The following is a 20,599-nucleotide window of genomic DNA, read 5'->3' as shown; positions in this document are numbered from 1 at the left end:
TTAAAAGACAACTCAGCCATTACAAATTCATTTTAGTATGATTATGCCATTATTAATAGTAACAGACAAAACAGAACACTCTGGGAATATAATAAAGATTTCTAAGATGCTGCACAATATAAACACAAAGTACAGGTTTTTGTAAATTGGCTTATTTACCCTTTTTTTTATGAGGCAGATGTTTGTGGACCCAGGATGTGTGACCTGTCGGGTGCGCGCACTGTCAAAGACGCGGACGCGCAACATCCTGCTTTACAGCTCCCCTGCAAAGAGGGGTCGCCAGGCTTTCAGTCAGAGAATCCAGCTGTCACTCAACGAGACCCCCGTTCAGCCAGTGTCACACTGTACACGGCGGAAAAGCCCGGTCCTGATAAATACGAGACACCGCTGGATGGAGGTGGACCTCCAGCGATCAACAGATCGGCAACTCCACTGTCCACTCCTCCTGCGAGGAAGGAAAAGATGAGGAACCCGAAAGACAATACCGGAGCCAGCTGGCACATGTGAGCGATATTTATTACCAAATTCTCGGGCCAGTCACAGAGATATGAGCAAACTAGCTCTCAAGATTTGGTTGTAATTAGCCGACGCAACTGCTCCTGGCAGCGGAGAAGGTTCAGCCCGTGCCAAAATGACCAGACTATTGTCTAGCATCGCTGTAACGGAATGGGCCCGCAGGAATTTTGGCACCGGTTTTACGCAGCAGACCACATAGTTCAATCGACGTAGCTCGACCGAAGACTGAATAACGTGGCTGGCATGGACAAATAATGCTCAGACATCTCGTAGTGATGCTATGAGATAAAAAGACAATCAGTGAAACACCCTGCTGGTTCCTCTTGAGAAGTGGAGCAGATAATCAACGGCGGGATTCAAGTTTGGACATCAGCAAGTCCAAAACGACCTTCCCCTCCCAAAAACAGGACCACCTTACATCTTAAAGCATCTTCACAGACTCGCATAGCGGTAAGAAATTATCTAATAATTCCCTGTACTGTGACAATTTTCATCTTTGTTCACAATGTGGCTCATTTCTATTCCAATGAAAACCCTGGTGAGAGTGGATGTTGGGGGTCATGGACGCACCGTTTGGCACCATAACGCACAGACGAAGGTTGCAAATTTGTGGTTTATGTCTGTTTTATTTTGCACTGGATGTTATTTTGCGAGTGTAACACGTTGGCCAAGGCCAAGCTGTGAGCAACAAGAGAGCAACTTCTCTGTACAAACGTGCTTTGTGAAGCAGCTTCTGCCTGCGCGTTTAATTGACATAACCTGATAAATTGGGGTCCATATGCCCGCCCATCAGTTTCGAATCAAATATAATATTTTCCTTAAAGAAAGCAATGCTGATCACATTTGGAGACTGAGCCACAGTGTCTCATCTTTTGTTCTCAAATCATTTCAGCAGGAACATGGTGTAGATGGGCGGTGCAGGGAATCTCCTCGGGATCTGGTTAAATCCTGCAGGAGCTGTTCAAATTAGTGGAAGTACAGGCAGACTTTGTAATGACGTTATTCGCAAACTCTTGAGATTCATTAATAATGAATATGTTTCCCAAGTGTTGAAAAGCTTTTTTAGTTTTGTAGTGATTTGTATTTAATAGTGCTGCAGGCTCACATTAACAAAAGCTACAGAGCTAAATTAGTTCAAATACCTTGACAAAAGCGCTAATTAGAGCTACAGGGCTTATTATAATAAAACAGGTATGTTGCTTAATAGATTCTCATTGCTAAGCAGTTGAATAAAGAACACCATAATGCCACTTTTATAACAGTTACCATCAATAATTGCATAATTAAGCGTCAAATAATTAGCAACTCTGCATATAAAAACATTTTATCCACAATGATGCAGTTACCCATGGTGCACAAGCCCTCTTTTACCTCTCTTCTAAAAGAAATTGGTAAGAACTGCTTTGACATCCCCCTGCATGCACACACCCCCTGATTCAGCGATTATCTCATCATTTTTTAAGTCAATAAATCAAAAGAAACACACCCCCCACTCAGAGCGGCTAACCTGGGGAGCAGCCAGCACCCGGCATTATTCACCGTGATGAGAAACCATTTCATTGTGGTGCTGGATGCCTTTGAAATATGCCACACTGGTTCCCGTGTGGAGTATTTGTCAACGCCAGAGCAGCAATAGCTCAAATATGAGCCACCATAATGAGTTTCTCCCCTGTGCTTTAGAAAAGCCTCACTATGTTAAGTCACTGTGATGGATTTGGGATATTGCCAGCTGAAAGAGCTTAGTACTCATGAGTGATGCTTGCTTTCTGTATAACATATGGATGCTATGCATTTATGCAGAATTTTTTTTTTTGGGAAATCTGCCAATAGAAGCATATCTACCTCAGTTTGCCCTCCATTCATTCTTCTATATTTCCATCTTGTAAGTGCACTTTTGGCATTTCAAAGCCTTGCAATTAACATTTTCTGTATGTGAAATAATTCCTGCGAGGCAGTCCATCTCTTTTGCCTGATACCCCTTGCACCTTGTTACCCCTGCACCCTTCCCCCCAAGACCACTATTTTGTGTGCATTGGAGGAGGAATATAAGAGAGGGGAAAGTCGACCCCTGTGCACTCCAGCACTGAGAGAGAGATGAGGAGCAGATTCTGTGTGGCAGCGAGGAAATGCCCCATCACTTCAGTTAGTATCATGACCAATGGGCCCCTGTCCTCTTTTCATTTAAAATATACAGCATTTTTTTCTGTATTATTATACTCTTGGAAAGAAACACTCCTGCTACCAAAAAAGCCATGACTTGGCAGATCTTAGTGATAAATTGTGCATGGTTGTTTATTAAATGATCAGAAGACGTCCTAGAAAAGTCTGAGAAACGTTAGCTTCTTAGTTGGCAGCTGGATTTATAACATATCTAATAGTAATATATAAAAACAGAGCATTTTACAGTGTTTCTTCAGAAAATAAGTCCATCCAAGAAAAGGTACCCAAAAAGATCTCCTTAATATGCTATAATTACCAACACTGACAGAACTGGCTATCAACTATGCAGCAAAGCACTGTCTTGACTTAAAAATTGAATGATGGAAGAATGAGATTTCAAGCACATTCATATGTCACAACTTTACATGCTTTTTTAAACCCTTTACTTAAGTAAAAGGTAGCACCAGTACTGCAGAAACAATACTTTGTTTTCAAGTCCTGCATTAAAACATATCACTTAGGTTGAAATACACAAATCCTAATAGCAAAATAAAAGTATTATTAAATTAAATTAAAAAAATAGTCAGTTATGTTGATGATGACAATTATCATCATAATTATTATTATTATTATTATTATATACTAGATAATAAATAACAATAAAAATATTAATAATAAAAATACTACTACTACTACTACTACTACTACTACTACTACTACTAATAATAAATAATAATAATAATAATAATAATAATAATTATTATTATTATTATTATTATTATTATTATTATTATTATTATTATTATTATTATTATTATTATTTTTGTTTTGTTACAGATGTGTTAAGTGGCACTTAACTGCTGTAGCTGGTAAATGTGGATCTAATTTGAACTATTTCAAATACTGTTGAGCAGTTCGTGCACCAAATTTTAGAAATTCATCATGTGTTTCAAAGGTTCCTTGAATTGTAGCATGAAATGTAATGACAGGTACTGAAAATATTTGGCTATGGATGGTATGCTTGATTAAATTAACTCCACTATAGCAAAGCCATGGATGGATTACTGAACAGTCCTCCTGTGCAAAGGCCAAAAAGCGTCAGGAGCCCCTCTGGCCTTCAACTGCAAAATGTCACTCATATTATCACGCATTGACCAGGAAGAGACTCAAAGTGACCACAAAGAGATGCAAATGAACTGCGAAAAAACTTAAAATGACTACACAGAGACACAAAATGGCAAAAAAAGACACAAAATGACCCCAAAAAGAAAGAAAATGTATACAAAGAGTTGGTGGAGAGGAGAGGTGATGGGGGCTTTTTGCATATCTGTGCCTGGGAGCCCATTGTCTCATAATCCACCCATGTGCAAAGCACATACTCATGGAACTTGGTTCGTTTGTTAACATTTAAATGTTTTTATTAGTCTTGAAGTGCTTCACAGCTCAATATAGAGCTTTGGCTTAAATACTATACTACTGAATTTTTTTTTGTGTTATGATAAAATGAAAATCCATATTGCCATTTACTGTAGAATCTATTATGCTGTCCATCTTCAATTCATAGCTAAAAGCAAGACTAACACTCCTGGGAGTTGCAATCAATAATAGTGTATTGAATTTAAGTGCAGCACATTTGCTTGAGACTTTGCATAGAGCATCATGATTTTATCTGACATTTAACTACGGATATATAAATGAAAACAAAAGAGGTCCTTATTTCCATACAAACAGGAAGTTGCACAAATGATCTCATGTCATGTTAAACTGCAGTGCTTGTTCCTAACCAGTCAAGAAAATATCAACATCAAAGCTCCGCCACTCTCCGCCAGATGTACTACATAATACAGTCACAGCATTCACCGGCATCAGGCCTAGACGATACAGTTTTGAAATCTGAATTGCCTTACCATTAAAATCCCTTTAATCTCAAACATCACCAGAACATTACGTGTATCAAATTCTCTACCTCTATGCTGTTATTTTAATGGGTTTTTTAAAATGTTAATCACTTGCAATTAAATCAGTCATTTACAATTAAGATAATTGTCTGGTTAAATGTCTGCAGGATCTGTATAAGTCAATTACATGCTTTTTAGGCAGCTATTTTGAATAATTGGAGTAATTCACTTCCTGTTTTTCCCAATTCTTCCCTTCAGAATGTGTGATGTGGAGCCAGTACAGTAAGAGGTAAATTTTCTGCTTTTAGCCACTACATCAAAAACATACCCACTTATATATGAGGAGCAGGTTTCGCAGCACAAACAGTCAACATGTTACACTACTGGCAAAAAAGTGAGTGATTGGTGACTGGGGTGTTGTGGATGAGTTGAGAAATATGCGGAGATGATGGGAGATCCGTCACCGCTGCAGCCTTCCCTAACTGGCTTTTTGCAACGTGAAATATCAAGGTATTATGTCTATATCTTGTTTAGCAGACGTGAGCACGCTGCCAGGCCTAATCCTCAGAGTGCAGCACACAGAGGGAAAACTGTGTTTTTATGCCTGCCAACGAGTCTGGATTCCCTCTGCTTGACACTGTGTACTCTGCTCTGCATTTTCCAGTTGCCAGTTCCTGTACACAGTATTAAAGTAAGAGCAGAGGCAAGGTGCTTGGCTCTCTTTGTAATTACCGGGCGATTATTGTTAGAGGTCATCGAATGCACCCACTTTCATTCCCTAAGCGTAGTTTCCCGTTTTGGTCTGGCTGTACTGATGGGGCCATGGGAAGTACAGTGTAAATAGATTTGGACATGTGATGGAACAATATCTCCAATGAGCAAATAGTAATTTTCTGGGAGAATTGTCTCATTTTTGATTGAGTGAATATGGTGAAATTAGTTCCGAAACATTGGTATGAAAATAATTGGTCAGGCTGCTGTCTTAAGATAATTGTGAAGATTAAAAATGTAATTAAACTGTCATTAAATTTAGAAATTATGAGCCTCACAGTTTGAGCCATAAATGATGAAGATTTTAACTTTCCCTAATTTAGTCAGCTGACTTGATTTTGATGAATCAGTTTTGTGCTAGACGATCATAGTCTTAAGAGAAAATATTTTAGGGAAGACTCCAAATATTAGACAAGGACGAGCAACGGAGGGTTATGTCGTGCTCTCTGTGACTCACGATGACTCCTCAGGAAACGAGCCTTGCAGTCGGCCCTGACCCTTCGCTAAATGAGTTTTTCCAGTTGTGGCAGTGCACGTGTTGCCGTGATGCCACAGCTGATCTCTGAGTCTTTAATTTGCAAGAAATGAAAGTGAAATGTCTGATTTTGTCCAACAAAGGGAATCCTGACCACCATGAGTCATGTCATCCATGTAGCACTGCTGCTGCATGTGAGGAGTGGTGCAACACATGTGTTCACATTGCAAAAGCAATGCAGCAAATATATACTTCCATTTTATATAGTTGGATTGCAACAGCAGTCTTAAGGGGGGCAAGTAAGGCCTATGCCCCCATAATATTAAGCCAGGCCAATACTCTGGTTCCCCTAACTGTGGCAAATGTTTTCCTACACTTCTCACCCGACATTTAACCACAGGGAGCGGAAATTGTAATTATTCCTGATTGGTGACAGTTGTGCTTAATATATGTGATACTCCTAAAATCACATGTGGCCACCAGCCTGGTGCCCCCATACTGAGTGGTCTAGCACTACCACTGTCTATTTGCAAACATTTAAGTTTTACTCAAAGTAAGAGCACACACTCCAATTTCACATATTTACCATAGAGCTGTAATAAACAGTTGATAATTTATTGATTGTAAGTCAACTGGAAATTAGTGGGAAACAATTGTGGTAACTGATTATGCCATTTAACATATTTATCAAGCAAAGTGCCAAAAAATTGCCAGTTTCAACTTCTCAAATGCGAGAATATGCTGCTTTCTCTCTTTTTTATACCAAAATTGAATTGTTCTGGATTTGGTAGTGTTGATCATTTAAAACAAGCTCTTTTAAGGAATCATTTTTGGGTACTGAGAGGCCATGATTGACATTTTTTACCTTTTTTGTTATGTTTTGTAAAGACTGAATTTAAATAAAAGACATACAGTATGAACTGATAATAAAACAATTGTTAGTTGCCAATTTACCACTGACATAAGTTTACTCTAAGCTATCATCTCTAAGCTAACATTTTAACACTTTACATTTTAACTTTTCTGCCACATTATGTGAAATGATCACATTGGAACTAACAATAATTTTCACTGTAGTGTGAGAACTTATTTAAATTAAAGGTCCAGTGCATAGGAATCAGTGTCATGTACTGTCGCAGTGAGGATGCAGAACTGAAACTTCTCCTGCATGTAGGTGTGTAGGACAACTATCCTGGCTAGTGCGAAACAACATTGCTGACTCCATGAAGGAGGATGTGCTGCATATGAAGATATAAGTGACTCATTCTCAGGTATCAGAAAGATGATATTAAACTTAGAAAAATATAGTTACTAATATTATATATCATTATTGCCAATACATGCCCCTTAGTCCTGATCACTGGACTTTTGACCATAGGACAAATTTTGATCGTATGTTCCTAAAGCCCAAAGTGAAATTGCCTATTTTGGCATACCATCAGCCAGCAAACTAAAAGAGTATAAATAATCTACAATGATGTGAAACAGAGAAAAGTGGTGAATCCTCACTTGGAGAAGGTGTAAGCTGCACAGACATGTGCAGGAAGAGAAAAAGATGGAGACAGACATAGAGAACCCCGCTGAGTGTGGATGAAATCAGATGTCACTTTGACCCAGCCTGTACTCATGAAGAGATATGGGCAGTCTAGCAAATGAAAACAGTCGCGAGTTTCCTTCCCACCGGGAATGTCACTATAACATACTAGGATCAACTCAGACATACACACTGTGTGCCCGGAAATACACACACACATACACACACAAATGCACTGAGGCCTGCACGTACAGGGATGTTTACGCTCCAGTCAGTGTTGAACATGCATATTCAAACCGATATGTCATACTCGTGAATCTGCGCATGCTGACACATTTACATATGAGCTCGGCTGTCGTGGGCTGGGCCGTGATTCGGGGTGACAGGTCTTATGCCACTTCCCCGGGGTCACAGGAGGGGCGGAGTCACAACGTGACAGGAGTGAAGGCAGAGAGATGCCTTTCATTCACTGTCAGTCTCCAATGACACAACCTTCCTCTCTGTTTTTAGTCACATTGCTGGCTGCAGTAGTGGTGAGGTAACATTTGGGCTCCTGCACAGCTGACTGTGCTCATGTGACTCATACCTGTTGTTTCACTTTCATCTTGTGTTGTCAGAGTAGGTTAAGTGTATTCCTGACTTGAATTTATTCAGAATATCAGTTTGAGTGCTGCTCTAGTCATGTGGTTTAAGGCCAAATCGGTATTTTCTGAGTCCATGAATCACGAGTATTTACATAATACATTTCGCATGTAACTTCTGAGTATAAATTAAATGACTGACTATTGTCTCAATTAGTTTATTAATCATGTTGTCTTTAACATGTGACAAAATATTGGGAACTGGCAATCAGAATTTTCCAGAGCTCAATATAACGGATTCAAACTCCTCATTTTATTTGACAAATAGTCCAAAAGATTTTCAATTAATATAACAATATGACAAATAAAATAATAGAATTCTTACGCTGTCAAAAAAAAATGACTGCTAATGAATGTGAACTTCCACTACTTTTTTAGCCTAGCTGAAATCATCATGTCTGTTTTAATGATGTCAGCAAACATTTATCAGCATCGGAAAACATCACAAATCTTCACACTGGAAGTTATATTTGCTCAGATGTTTTGAGTTCAGTTCATTTGTGGTGATGTGGCTACACTTTTGTTGACATTTAAATTACAGTCTGTGCCTTTACAGCTTTGTGTTATACTGTAGCTTAGCACAATGGCAGCAACAGCTTGAAGGAAGGTCCCAATTAACAGCTGCAGTCTGTTGAACATTTAATAACATCTGACAATAAATAAACTGAACTGCTGGGTTCAATATGAACAAGAAACACATCACTTCTTGTGCAGACCGCAACTTTAATGGATCTTAAGTTAAACTGAAAACTTCATTACATCCAACAAGACAACCAGATGTTGAAAGAAAGACTGATATTTAAGGCGCATACGGTCCCAGAGTTTAGAGTTTGGTTACAGGGTTTATCTTCTAAATTTGGTTCCAGATTTTAGTTTAGTCCCTGAGACTACACCCATTGTTTAGTTCCCAAATTTAATACCTGTGTTTAGTTCCCAAGTTTAATTTCCTAGTTTATTTCCCAAGTTAAGTTTTTTTTTCTTCTTCTTCTTCTTTTAGATTCCTAGTTTTCCTCGTGTGTTCAAACCATTAATTTAGCCTCTGTGTTTTGCCTTTGTAATGGGTTCCTAGTTTAGTCCACTAGAGTTTGTTTCCAGTGTTTAGCTCTCACTGTAGACTTTAGTCTCTTGATTTTAAACCCTGAAATTAATTTTCGAGATTATTTGATGAAATGGGACTGAGGAATGCAACCTGTAGTACCTTTACACAATTAGTCCTATCAGTCACTTGGACACAAAAACATGGGAAAATAGGGATCAAGTTGAAACAGTTACCTTTTAAACCACTTTGGGCAATTTCATCTGTAACAACACATCATGTAGATTTTTCCACAATCTACATAGTAACTAAAGCTGTTAAAAGAGAGTTATGGCCAGAGTTAACATGACTTATAATTTGTATCCATAGCCCCTTGGCAGGTAACAGGTAAAAGAAATACAGAGGGAAAGAAAAGAAATAATCTTTTCATGTGTTATTGGTAATTTTTAAGAAAAGCTAGTTGGATATTTAGTGTCACTTTACAAGCCCCAGAGATGTAAGAGTTGCACTAGCAGTGGGTAAACTTGCCAGAACTGCTACTCCCATCAAAACTTTATTAGCCAGAGTTTTTATGTCATAAAGGTTTAAATAGTGTTGAACAGACTTTCCCAGCCTGCTAAGAACAACATCCTGGGGGAGCCCCTTATTATGTGTGTTATTTGGGATATTTTTAAGGTGACACAAAAAATTAGCTTAAGGCCTACATTTACTGGTTTCAACTTTCAAAAACCAACAGCAGTCAAAAGTTTTCAACAGCCCCTTAGTGTTTAGCCATGTGACTCTGTAATCCTCTGAAATACTATCAGCACAGGTGCAGTGAAGGAGGCTGCCGGGATTTCATTAAGCACTCAGAGCCAGCTTCATTATCCGAACAAACACACACAAGAGTGATCAGCAGCGTGCCGCTGACACTGTGGAGAACATATCAGAATCCATACGGGGATCTGTGACACAGCTCTGCACATGGCGGAAGACGTGCGCTGATCCGGCCACGAGCACTCACGCCTGATTGGCCCAGCTGGGGCAGCCATGGTTGGGCGACGTCCCCCTTGCTCTCTGTCACTGGCAGAACAACCGAGCAGCCAGGTTCACAGACCGCAGCCGACACCCTGTCACCGCCTTGCTGCCACACTCCGCCACACATTAAGGCGCACGCACGCACACACACAGACACACACACACACACACACACACACACACACACACACACACACACACAGAGAAACGAGCAGGAATTTGAGGAAAGCTTTACCACAGAGCAGAGAAAACTAAAAAGTAGTTGAGGACACAAGGAGGATCACGTGAAGTCCAAAATGTAATTCTGGAAAGGAGACATTTTTGGGGTATCACGATTCACCAGAACAACCAAATGCACATATTACTCCCATTTCATCAGTGTTGTGTCAGATGTTGCAGACTCTCCACCCTGCCACTACTCACCACACTGCAAAAGGTCACGACCTCCACTGACTCACATAGCTAATTAATTATTCATGAAAAATGCATAGGAGTGTGAACATTTTGTTTTCCAGTACAAATAGGAATTTGTTTTTTGTAGGACGCTTATCGTGAAGTCATTAATTTAATTTTGTTTTAAGTTTATTTCCACCTTTGCTAATACAACTATTGAGTCGGGTGAGGGACTGTTCATTATTTATGAGAGGGGAGAGGTGTTACAAAACAGGTAAAGTAAAACCAGTGATTTCTTTCTAATCACATTATAAATGTTTGAAAATACTTGTTGAAAACGTGAAAAGACTGGGAACTGTGTCAAACTGATTTGTGGAGTTAGACCTTTAACTGTCACCATTTCCATTTCTTGACGATTTTTTATATCATTTAAATATGAGTGGTTAATAAGACGTTTTTTGTGGTGTGATAGACTCATTACACATATTTGTTTTAGCTTTACCCAGGCTTTAAAGACCCCTAGAACCCCAAAACCAACAAGTGGATTTGAAAGGCATGTTTTATTCACCAAATCTCTGAAATCACACCCTTTAATCATATCTATAAACTGTGAAATATGGTTATTTACGGTGCAGTAAGGGTCATGCAATTTTTTTCCAAGTCACTCAGGGAGGCTAAAGGAAAAATATTTTTAGCTTAGCATGATATAAAACAGAAAATGGAGTCCCAGCCTCCCTCCTACTCTGATAAATAAAGTACAGCCCCTTAGAATGTAAATACCATCAGCTGAGTCTCTTTTTGAATGTGCTTTGTTTTGAAACTGTTTATACCACGTCAGCCAACAGAGTGGTGGCTCTTAAATTGTTGTAGAGAATAATGTCACTCAATTGAACAAATACAAGCGGGGACACTAATAAAAAGCTTGAAAGAGACAAGCTAGCAAAGGGTTATTTTTAGACACTGTTCTATATACAACATGTTCCTCCAGACACTAGATGCTCCGGGGTCATCTTCACTGTTTACACAGTCTCTTATGAAGACCTCGTACCTAAGACTACAGTAGAGTTAACTGGAGCCTTTCAAATCGGTAGAGTAGGTTTTTAGGGGATGTTGCAGGCAGAGTTGAGGTATGCTCTATGTTTTTGTAAATCCACAAATACTAATCATCATATTCATGAGCTCATGTGTTACCCAAAATGATCACCACAACAGGTGTTATCGCTCTAATAAGTGACACTTTATCAAAATGTTTCAAGTAGTGTTTTATGGATTGTGTGGCACAGATGGTTTCATAATAACAGAAGGTCCGTCTGTCTGAGGACATCCAATATTTGAATCTTTGGGAAAGTTTATTCCAAGCAAACAGCTACTTTTTGAATGGTTGTTGGTGCCTTAATAATGAACTGAAAATGAAAATAAACTCAAATGATTAATCAATCACTTAAATACATACTACACTGCACTATTTACTACACTTTTTTGTCAAATTTGAACTTAATATCTCAGGGTTTTGGACTAACGCTCCAGAAAATGTTTTTTGTTTGTTTTGTTTATTTATTATTTATAAACAACATGAACAAAAGATTAAAAAGGGACTAAGAGGCAGATTAACTGCTTAGGAAACCAATCTCTACACTACTAATTTACCACTAAAACAAATGAATTTTATAAGGTTATCACATAGTCACATTTTAATTGTAAATAGCTATTTTGATCATTATTTAGTGATAATTTATTTCTATCTATAAAAATCAATAACAGATGGCCACTATGAGCTCTCAGAGCCAAAAGTAGTATCTGCAAATATTCTATTTCAACTGACCAAACGTTAAAAGACTGCAAAGTGTAAATTATTTACAATGATATGAAACCGGGAAAACCAACAAATCCTGTTTTGTTTTTTATTTTTCCTGAGAGGGTGCAAACAGCAGCAACACAAAAAGCGTGCACAAAAGGCAGACAAAGAGAACCCCACTGAATGTGGGCAAAATCGATGAAAAGATTAACTTATCGGTTGATTTTCAAAAAAATGAAAACAACTGTTAGTTGTAGTCCCTTTTTTTGCTCATATTCTAACAATAAGTGTATAATAATAAATTTCAAGCCTAACCCTATCTGTGATTTTTCTTTTAATATTTACAACATATATAAGAAATTTCTTGCGGCGTTTACTTGTTTTATAGACTGATTGATCTGTGATTGATTCACATAATTCAATCTTAATAAAGACGTTTTGATGGCAGTGAATCGAGGGAATTCCCTCACACACAACATGTCAGCCTCCTCGTGTTTTTTGGGCAAGAAAACCACAAAAGCAGTGACTGTTTCTCTTTCCTGTTACATCGCCAACACGTGACGTGTCTCCCAGGACAGCTCTGTCCTGTCCTGTCCTTTCCTCTCCCTCTCCTCCTGGAGTCATGTTTAAACAAAGTAACATTCATACATGAGTGGGTTTCCATGGCCACAAGGCCTCAGGATTATCAGAGCCATGGCCCACCATGGTGTGATGGGTAGGAAAAAGCCCAAAGGCGCGCACAGATGCTCTCGTGCTACTAGTGTAGCCTTGATGATAGCCTTACAGGCTAACACTTTGAGACTCTAAAACAAAAAAAAGGAGGAAAAAAGATCCACTTGACAGAAATGCTTAAGGCCTCACTTTAAATAGCTCTGTGCTGTTTCTGTTTTTTCCTATTCTCTGTTTATTATTGGTTTGGGCCTCTGCTGCACGGGACTGTCTTGAATGCAGTTTTTAGTAGTCGAGGGAACTGAAACCTCTCTCCTAAAGAAGCCTTAAGACAGATCGTTTACATAAAGATTACATAAAGAACGTGTTTGTTCTGAGGATGATAATGACTTAGTGATTGTATGTGCAGGCCGTAGGGGAAAGCAGCAGCAGCTTCCTCGGCTGGCACACTGTGTTTGTCTCTGGATCTCGTCACTGCTCCTGTCTCTGGTTTGGCATGAAAGCACGGGAGCAGTCGTGACCCCTCAGCTTCAGCCCACTTCTGTCTAAGCCTCAGGGCGCACACACACGCACATTTCCCCCTGAGGTCAGCGAGCCTGTCTCGTTCATTAACCATGATGGTTTATTCTTATTCGCTTTGTCTTGATTTCAGAATTGGCGACACGTGTGGTTATCTCGATAATAGTCATTGTGGTTTAATCGACAGCAAACAGTACTTGAGAAGCTAATTTGTCAGAGCACAACAGAAAAGCCACAAGTGTAATGGTTTACAGTGCAGATAGTTTTCCACACAACAGCAGGACACAGTTACTTACCATGCTGGAGTGTTAGACGTGTGCTTAGAGAGGTTCCTACTCCTTCCATTACTCCTTTGCAAAAAACTGGTCTGCTGACAAAAAAAAAGAAGAGTCAAAAATTGCTTGCTTTTTTAGATGCATTTTTGACAAACCACAGTGACAAATGTGTTGCATTTCTTATAGCTGCCTTTAAAGCCAAGTAATCTACTGGTGTGGATGGGTCAGCCTACAAAAAGTCCCACCTAAAAAAAAGGTTAAGTGTACACCATATTGGGAATGTTTTCACCACTTTACCTTAATGTCAGACAGTGATTTCCAACAGGAAAATAGGGGTGTTTTATCACTATCTTCAAAGCCAGAGTCCATTGAGAAAAATAACATTACTGAACACAAGAGCTGCTGGTCTACAGCTGCTTCAGTCACTTAGTTAGTTTGTGTAATTGTGTGACTCTGGCATTCAAAAGGGTTAGTTCACCAGTGTCAAAGAATAACACAAACTGACCAACTGATGGAGACACTTGGCAAACCTGCACCTTCCATGTTCAGCAAGCCAAAATTACAGTTTTTATCAATGAAATCTGGTGGTTTTGACAAGAACAGAGATGGGGGAAGCCATTAATGATTTCTCTGTCGAAACAGACATTCTGAAGGAAAGATAAACCAGTGAAAAAACTCTCAATATAGAGAACATTTAACCTGATATTTTTTTTGGGCTAAAACAATTTTTGTTTCTGACCACTCTCCACAGCAGTACATCATTTAGCTTCTGTGTTTGACTCCTGCATGCTTCTCCAAACTGGAGGCGTGCTGACACATCCACTATCTAATGTACTGACTATGGATAAATACCCCATGGAACCTCACTTCAAAAAACCCAAACTATCCCTGTAATAACTAAATGCAAAACATTGATTGGTTATTGGTAAAAATGCTGACAATGCTGACATAAAAAATCAGGAAAATAGGGCTGGATTTCATGAAAATGGTAAGGATTGTATTTTACAGCACATTATAGACTGGCTGGATAGCAGATGACTCTTTTTATGTAACACTGACTATGTTAACATGCACAAAAATTCAGGTTTTTGCCCTGAAAAAGACAATATTCATACTAAGCTGTTAAATGAAAATGAATATTCCACTAACATTCCAGTTTATATACAGCCATCTGATTTACATGCCCTATCATGTCATTTATCACATCAAAATATGGAGAAATAGAACGCCTGGAGCCACTTGGCCCATTTTGCTTCTTTGCATCAAAATAGGAACCCCCCCAGTTTTCCACTTGTGGCAGACTTGTGCAAACACAGCCTTCATTATTCATTCCTTTAACCACCTTATTGAAAAGATTTATATTGCAAAATTTGTGCATATCCAAAAAAACTGTTGATATGCAAGCCTTTCATGCTGTTTAGGGGTCAGTTTGTTTCTCCTTCCAAACAAAAATGTGGGGCTTTTCTTTTGGACAACCATCTGTGCCACAGCCTTGCAAACTGTTGGCTAGTTTGGTTTGTGTAAAATGAACAATGACAGAGCTGACCGTAAATGGACAAGAGGCCATGTGTTGTAATCCGCCATAAAAACCCAATGGAGATGCATATTCTGAATGCACTGCATTAATGTCCAAAGAATGCTCCTAAAACCCAAATAATACAATTAATTTTAACAATTACAATTTGAATAAGGCCAAATTTAGAATATCTAAACAGAATATGCTGTTTACATGACCCGCATAAAATTCAGAGTATTGTCATATCTGGAATAAAAGTGGAATATTATTGTGCATGTAAACGTGAGCGGAATACAAAACAAGGCAACACTACTGTAAGATTGTGTTTATTTCATCTCTCATGAAAGCAGAAGCCATACATAGCTGTGACCAAGAAGAGACTCTGCTCTGTAAGTTGATGTGGGGAAATGTAAGCACAGCGCTGTGTGGTCTTTAATGTGATGTAGGAGATTTCATTATGTTACAGTAAACAGTGCGCGCCTCGGCTGTGAGGCATGCGGAAGGGTTTGCCTCTGGCAACAATCGATTTATGGAGACCGTGCGCTCGGCTTAGCGAATGTGTAGTTTCTTTCTTCTAGCGATTCTTGATAAGACATTTTTTTCTAGCTTGTGTGTGATTGTATTCCAGTGCCATTTTCAAAAGCTGATCATAAAAATCGGATTTTATAAACATAGCATTGCTATATGTCTAAATCTGGCCTCAAAATCTGCAGTTCCTGTGCTTATTTAAATGTGTTCCTCCATTATTTTCTCTCTGTTCCTTTCCTTGTCACTGGATGGCATCCGGAACGTGTTGATGACAATGCTAGCCTGGCATCTTTCATTTCTGGGATTTAGATCCAATATCAGTGTGAGCAAAATCCAATTTTTGCACAACCAGACCTGTCAGTTGACATGGCAAGCATGATTGGATGATTAAAGTTGCAATAGAACAAGTGTAACCGTAGGCGAGAACATATTGTTGCAAAAGGGCTCTTTTTGTTCTCCAGTCTGACAGTATGTTGCCTTCTCTGCTCCTTCAGCCTTCTTATGCCTTTTCAATCTTTTCATTCTTCCCCTTCTCTGCATCCTTTAAGTGTTTTGTTGGAAATTTGATTGCTCAGTTCCGTTTACATTCACTCACCATCTGCTGAATTTGGCTGCAACTGTGAATCAATTCTTAATGTCGGCAGCTTTGCATCCACTTGCCTCCTCTATTTCACTGGGCCTCTATTTCATCTTTTTCATGGTCGCTGACTTTTCTTGATCTCTAAAGACACTTGACAAAACACCAGTCTAATATAGGACTCTGAATAAAGGAAGAGGAAACTTCAACCACCAATAACAGAGAAAAGGTCTGGGTGTGTTTCTGAATTTTTAAAAAAAAAAATCGACTTTAAGCAGCAGATGGAGAGAGCAAAATGCTGCATGTTCTTTGAAGAAGTTGTGTTAAATGAAATAAGGATTCATATTGGAACTTTATGGTACCGACTCTTAAATTAGGTACTTGAGCTAAAAGCTGACGTCAACAGCTAACATGGTCAGAATGACAGTGTTGACAAGCTTATTGTTAATCATGGGTATTGCTTGTTAGCATGCAGCTTTTTCTAATAACAGTTACTGTGGCACACAGTACAGCTGAGGCTGATGGGAATTTCCATTTTGCATATGGGTCATAAACATAAGTGTTGGACAAATTGAAATTTTGACCTGATAAGGGAGCTAGAGTAAAAGTTAAGGGAATGCCAAAGTTTTTAACATTCATCCTGAGGGAAACTGAGTTAAATGTCTGAGTTAAATGTCATGACAACCCATCCATAAGTTGTTTAGATATTTCAGCCTGACGACACACCGGCACTGCCATCCCTAGATCTATGTCGGCAGCATGGCTACAATTAGGGTTACTGCTTTGCACTATTATCCATTTACCTCTTGACTTTCACCTGTTAATCCGTCATTTACAATGACATGTGTGTCGCTATGTGGCGGCTCTCTGTGAATCACTTTAATAAATTCGGTCTGAACTCTGCTTCAACTCTGTCTCTGAGTATTGTTGTTTGATAAACCTTGGCCCTTCCTGCAGCCGGGGTCTTCAGTCAGCCTGCTTCGCTCCTTCAGGCGAGTACAGTGGCAGAGGAGTGATAGTGTCCATGGAGCAGTCGGATGAAAGTGAATGATGGCTGATGGATGCTATCCAGTGGCACAGAGTTATTACCCAGAAGTATAATAGCTTGAGAGATCCTTGTCCCCTGTCATCTATGGCCAGATATAAATATGAATGATGTCCTGTGGATTTGTCAAAAGAAAGAGGGTCAGGGTCAGCGTCTGCCAACACATTTGTATGTTTTTTTGATTGGGTGTCCCGCTAGTGGAAGGATCTGCTTAAACATCCTTGAGCAAGATGCTTAACCCCGACCAGCAGAGGGTGAATTATCCCCCCAAGGGAACGAACAAACAGCTGTTCTAAAAAGAGAAGATGTTGTGCAGAGGATGTTGTGTTCCTGTCTCTGACATGTAAATCATCTCAGGGAGGCAAGATCTCTGTGTTTCAGGCCTGCAAAAGTTCCTAGGTTTGCCTTGAGTACATTTACATTCCTCACCTTCTCTAGGGTATTTCTATTAAAATGACCTGATTTATGATACAGTTCAAACTCATACACACAAATGATGCTTGTTCCTCTGTCACCTCTTTTCTACATATAAAAAGTCAGTCCTGCTTACCACGGGAGGGGGGGCGGGCCAAGGGTCAGCAGCGCTGCAGGTTTCTTGCTTCTACCAGCTTTACATGCTCAGTGACAGTCCTCTTACAGCCGACACCGTAGGGCTACACTGCAACACTTCAAGAAGCTACAATTTCTTCCTTTGTTTGAAGACCCTTGCCTGCAAAGAGAGAAGCACACAATGAATGAGAGATTGCTTGGCCATTTAAATACAATATTCAGTCACATCCACACCTGCATGAATAGGAGCATACAGAAAATGGCACCACCTGCTTAAATACCCAGAGTGAGGAGGCACACCCAGACACACTTGCCTGCAATCACACCCTGATTCATAACCCATGGTTCACAGCAAATGTGAATTTCCTCCACCCTGCACTCACAAACACGACACCATACCCATGTGTCAATGTTAAGTCAAGTCAGTGTAAAACTGGATGATACAGGTCTACCCATTACACAATCAGACCAGGCTCGAGCATTGATGGGTGCGGTGGAGTGAAGTGTATGTGGAGAGGATCAAATGTAGAGAGGATCAAAGAGAAATTAAAAGGCAAAAGCCTTTCAGGGCACAGTGCAAAAAAAAGTAACAAAGAGATGAAAGTTTTTTATTTGGATAGATTTCTCATTAGCTCTTGTTCTAGCTTGTTAGACAAGATCATTTGTTTTTTACTGTTTGAGGTAGTGGGGGGACGGAGGAAGCTTGCCTAGGGCCCAGAATGTACTGGGTCTGGCACTGCAAAAAGAGACTACTCAATCTGCAGACCAGTAACCACAGGTGGACAGGAATATTGGTGTTGAGTGAAGCATTCATGTCAACAGGTAAACTCAGTTCCTGATTGTCAAAGGTTCATGTCAGTTTAACCTAAATAAAACTTTAATTAGGATATGAAGTTGCTCTGTGCATTGTCAGGGTGCATGTATGTGTGTTTAATCACACACATTCGCGCCAACACGAGCCCTGAGCGCACAGACATCCCCGCCTCTTCCTCCACACGAGCTCAGCCAAAATCATCTTCTCAGCGTTCAGTCACTGTGATGGCAAGGATGTCTCTGCTTATCTGGAATAAACAAATTCAACTGTGGCTGGCAGTGGCATTTGGCCTCTGTGTGCTCTCCTTCGTGGCAGCACGTGTGCGTGTGTGTGTGAGTGCAGAGCTGCTGCCATCGGACGAAGCTTGGAAGTCAATGGTTGCTCCTCCAAGATGTCTGATTTAAACAGCCTCTCTGCCGCAGGGCGAAAGCCACATTTCATTACACAATGCTAATTAATTTTAGCAGGAAGTCATGCGTGTTTGTAACTGATTGACTCATTGTCACACCCTAAATAGATGTCCACGACTCATGATGCTCTAAGTGCCAATTTCACGCTAGCTACAGGGGTGGAAGTTAAGCTATTAACTTGTTTAAAGTGAAATGTCAGGTGTGAAGAAGGAGATGACTTTAATGGGACAGCTGTTAATCAGTCACTCATTAGTGTTGTTGCATTGTATTACATCCGCAGGGACCTTTTTGTGATTTACATTCTATTAATACATCGCTTTCAGTCGGCTCGTCACCTCTATAGTACGCATTGACATTGTCAGGCCCGACAAAGCAGAGGGGGATGAGCGCAGTTGGCAGGTCTCAGGTCTGCTCTGGCTTGAGACAATGAGCTTCACAGCAAAGCCAGGCTTCTGTACAGGAGCAGCCTAATGCTCTTATGTCCCCCTTCATCTCGTTCCCTGTGTTCGGCTTTACCTCGCTTAACCCATTTGTCTTTTCAACATGCACCCCCAGCGTCTCTCCTCTCAGGTCAATTCTAGCAGAGCTCAGAGAGCCATTATTCATGGTCACTCATAAATCACCCATCTAATCAGCTGGCAGGGAAGTACTTCTGAGCAGGAGAAATCAATCCCATCCATAAGTGAAGAAATTGTGTGTGTGTGTGTGTGTGTGTGTGTGTGTGTGTGCATAATTGACCCTCATGTTAAAGTCTGTAAATCTTTTGCTCTGTGGGGGGGCTTCCTCCTACCATCCACTGTTTGTTAACAGTTTGTTTCACATCAATTTTGGGTTTCACAGAGAGCATACTATATCTTGTATCAGATAAAAGCAGGATGATGTGTGTGCACTGGGCCTCACAAGCACAAAAGATGGGCCCCCCAACCATTTGTTCCCAAAAAGCTGAAAGCCAGATTGTCTGCAGCATAAAGTTGACACCAAACAGACATTAAGTACTACTTCTTTTCTACTTTTACTGTGAGAGATAAAGGCTTTGTTAATTCATTCCTTCATTTAAAAATTCCCCTCTCAAAATAAAAGCTTGTGGTAAAAATAAAATGCCACTTGCAGCTAATAAAACAATTAAAACCATTTATTTATTTTAGACTATTATTTGGCATTTCACCTTTATTGGAAAGTTGACAGTGAAAAGGCAGACAGGAAACAAAAGAGGGAGAGAGAGGGGAGGTATGTCATGCAGCAAAGGTTCCTGGCTGGAACTATATTATTGACATTATGATTAAGTGGCATGTGCTGTATTAATGCAGCTGCAATGGTGCTCTGAAAGCCTTCATAAAGACCAAGAATAAGCATGATGAGACCACCTTTATTATTATTTTTTTTAACTTTTCTTTTTTAATACTTTTTTGGAGTTATGACAGTGCAGAAAAAATCTTTGTTTAGAGAAACAGGTGCCACCTG

At 39.7% G+C, this 20,599-nt stretch overlaps 1 pseudogene; it reads left to right on the top strand.

Annotated features, from left to right (window-relative positions):
- The first annotated feature begins 385 nt into the window (after positions 1-385).
- Positions 386-20,599, top strand: part of LOC121956943 — a 48,261-nt pseudogene continuing 28,047 nt past the window's right edge.

The sequence above is a fragment of the Plectropomus leopardus genome, chromosome 17, assembly GCF_008729295.1.
Source record: "Plectropomus leopardus isolate mb chromosome 17, YSFRI_Pleo_2.0, whole genome shotgun sequence".
Lineage (NCBI taxonomy): Eukaryota > Metazoa > Chordata > Actinopteri > Perciformes > Serranidae > Plectropomus > Plectropomus leopardus.
Note: the sequence above shows the minus strand (reverse complement) of the source record. Positions and strands in the feature narration are given on the sequence as shown.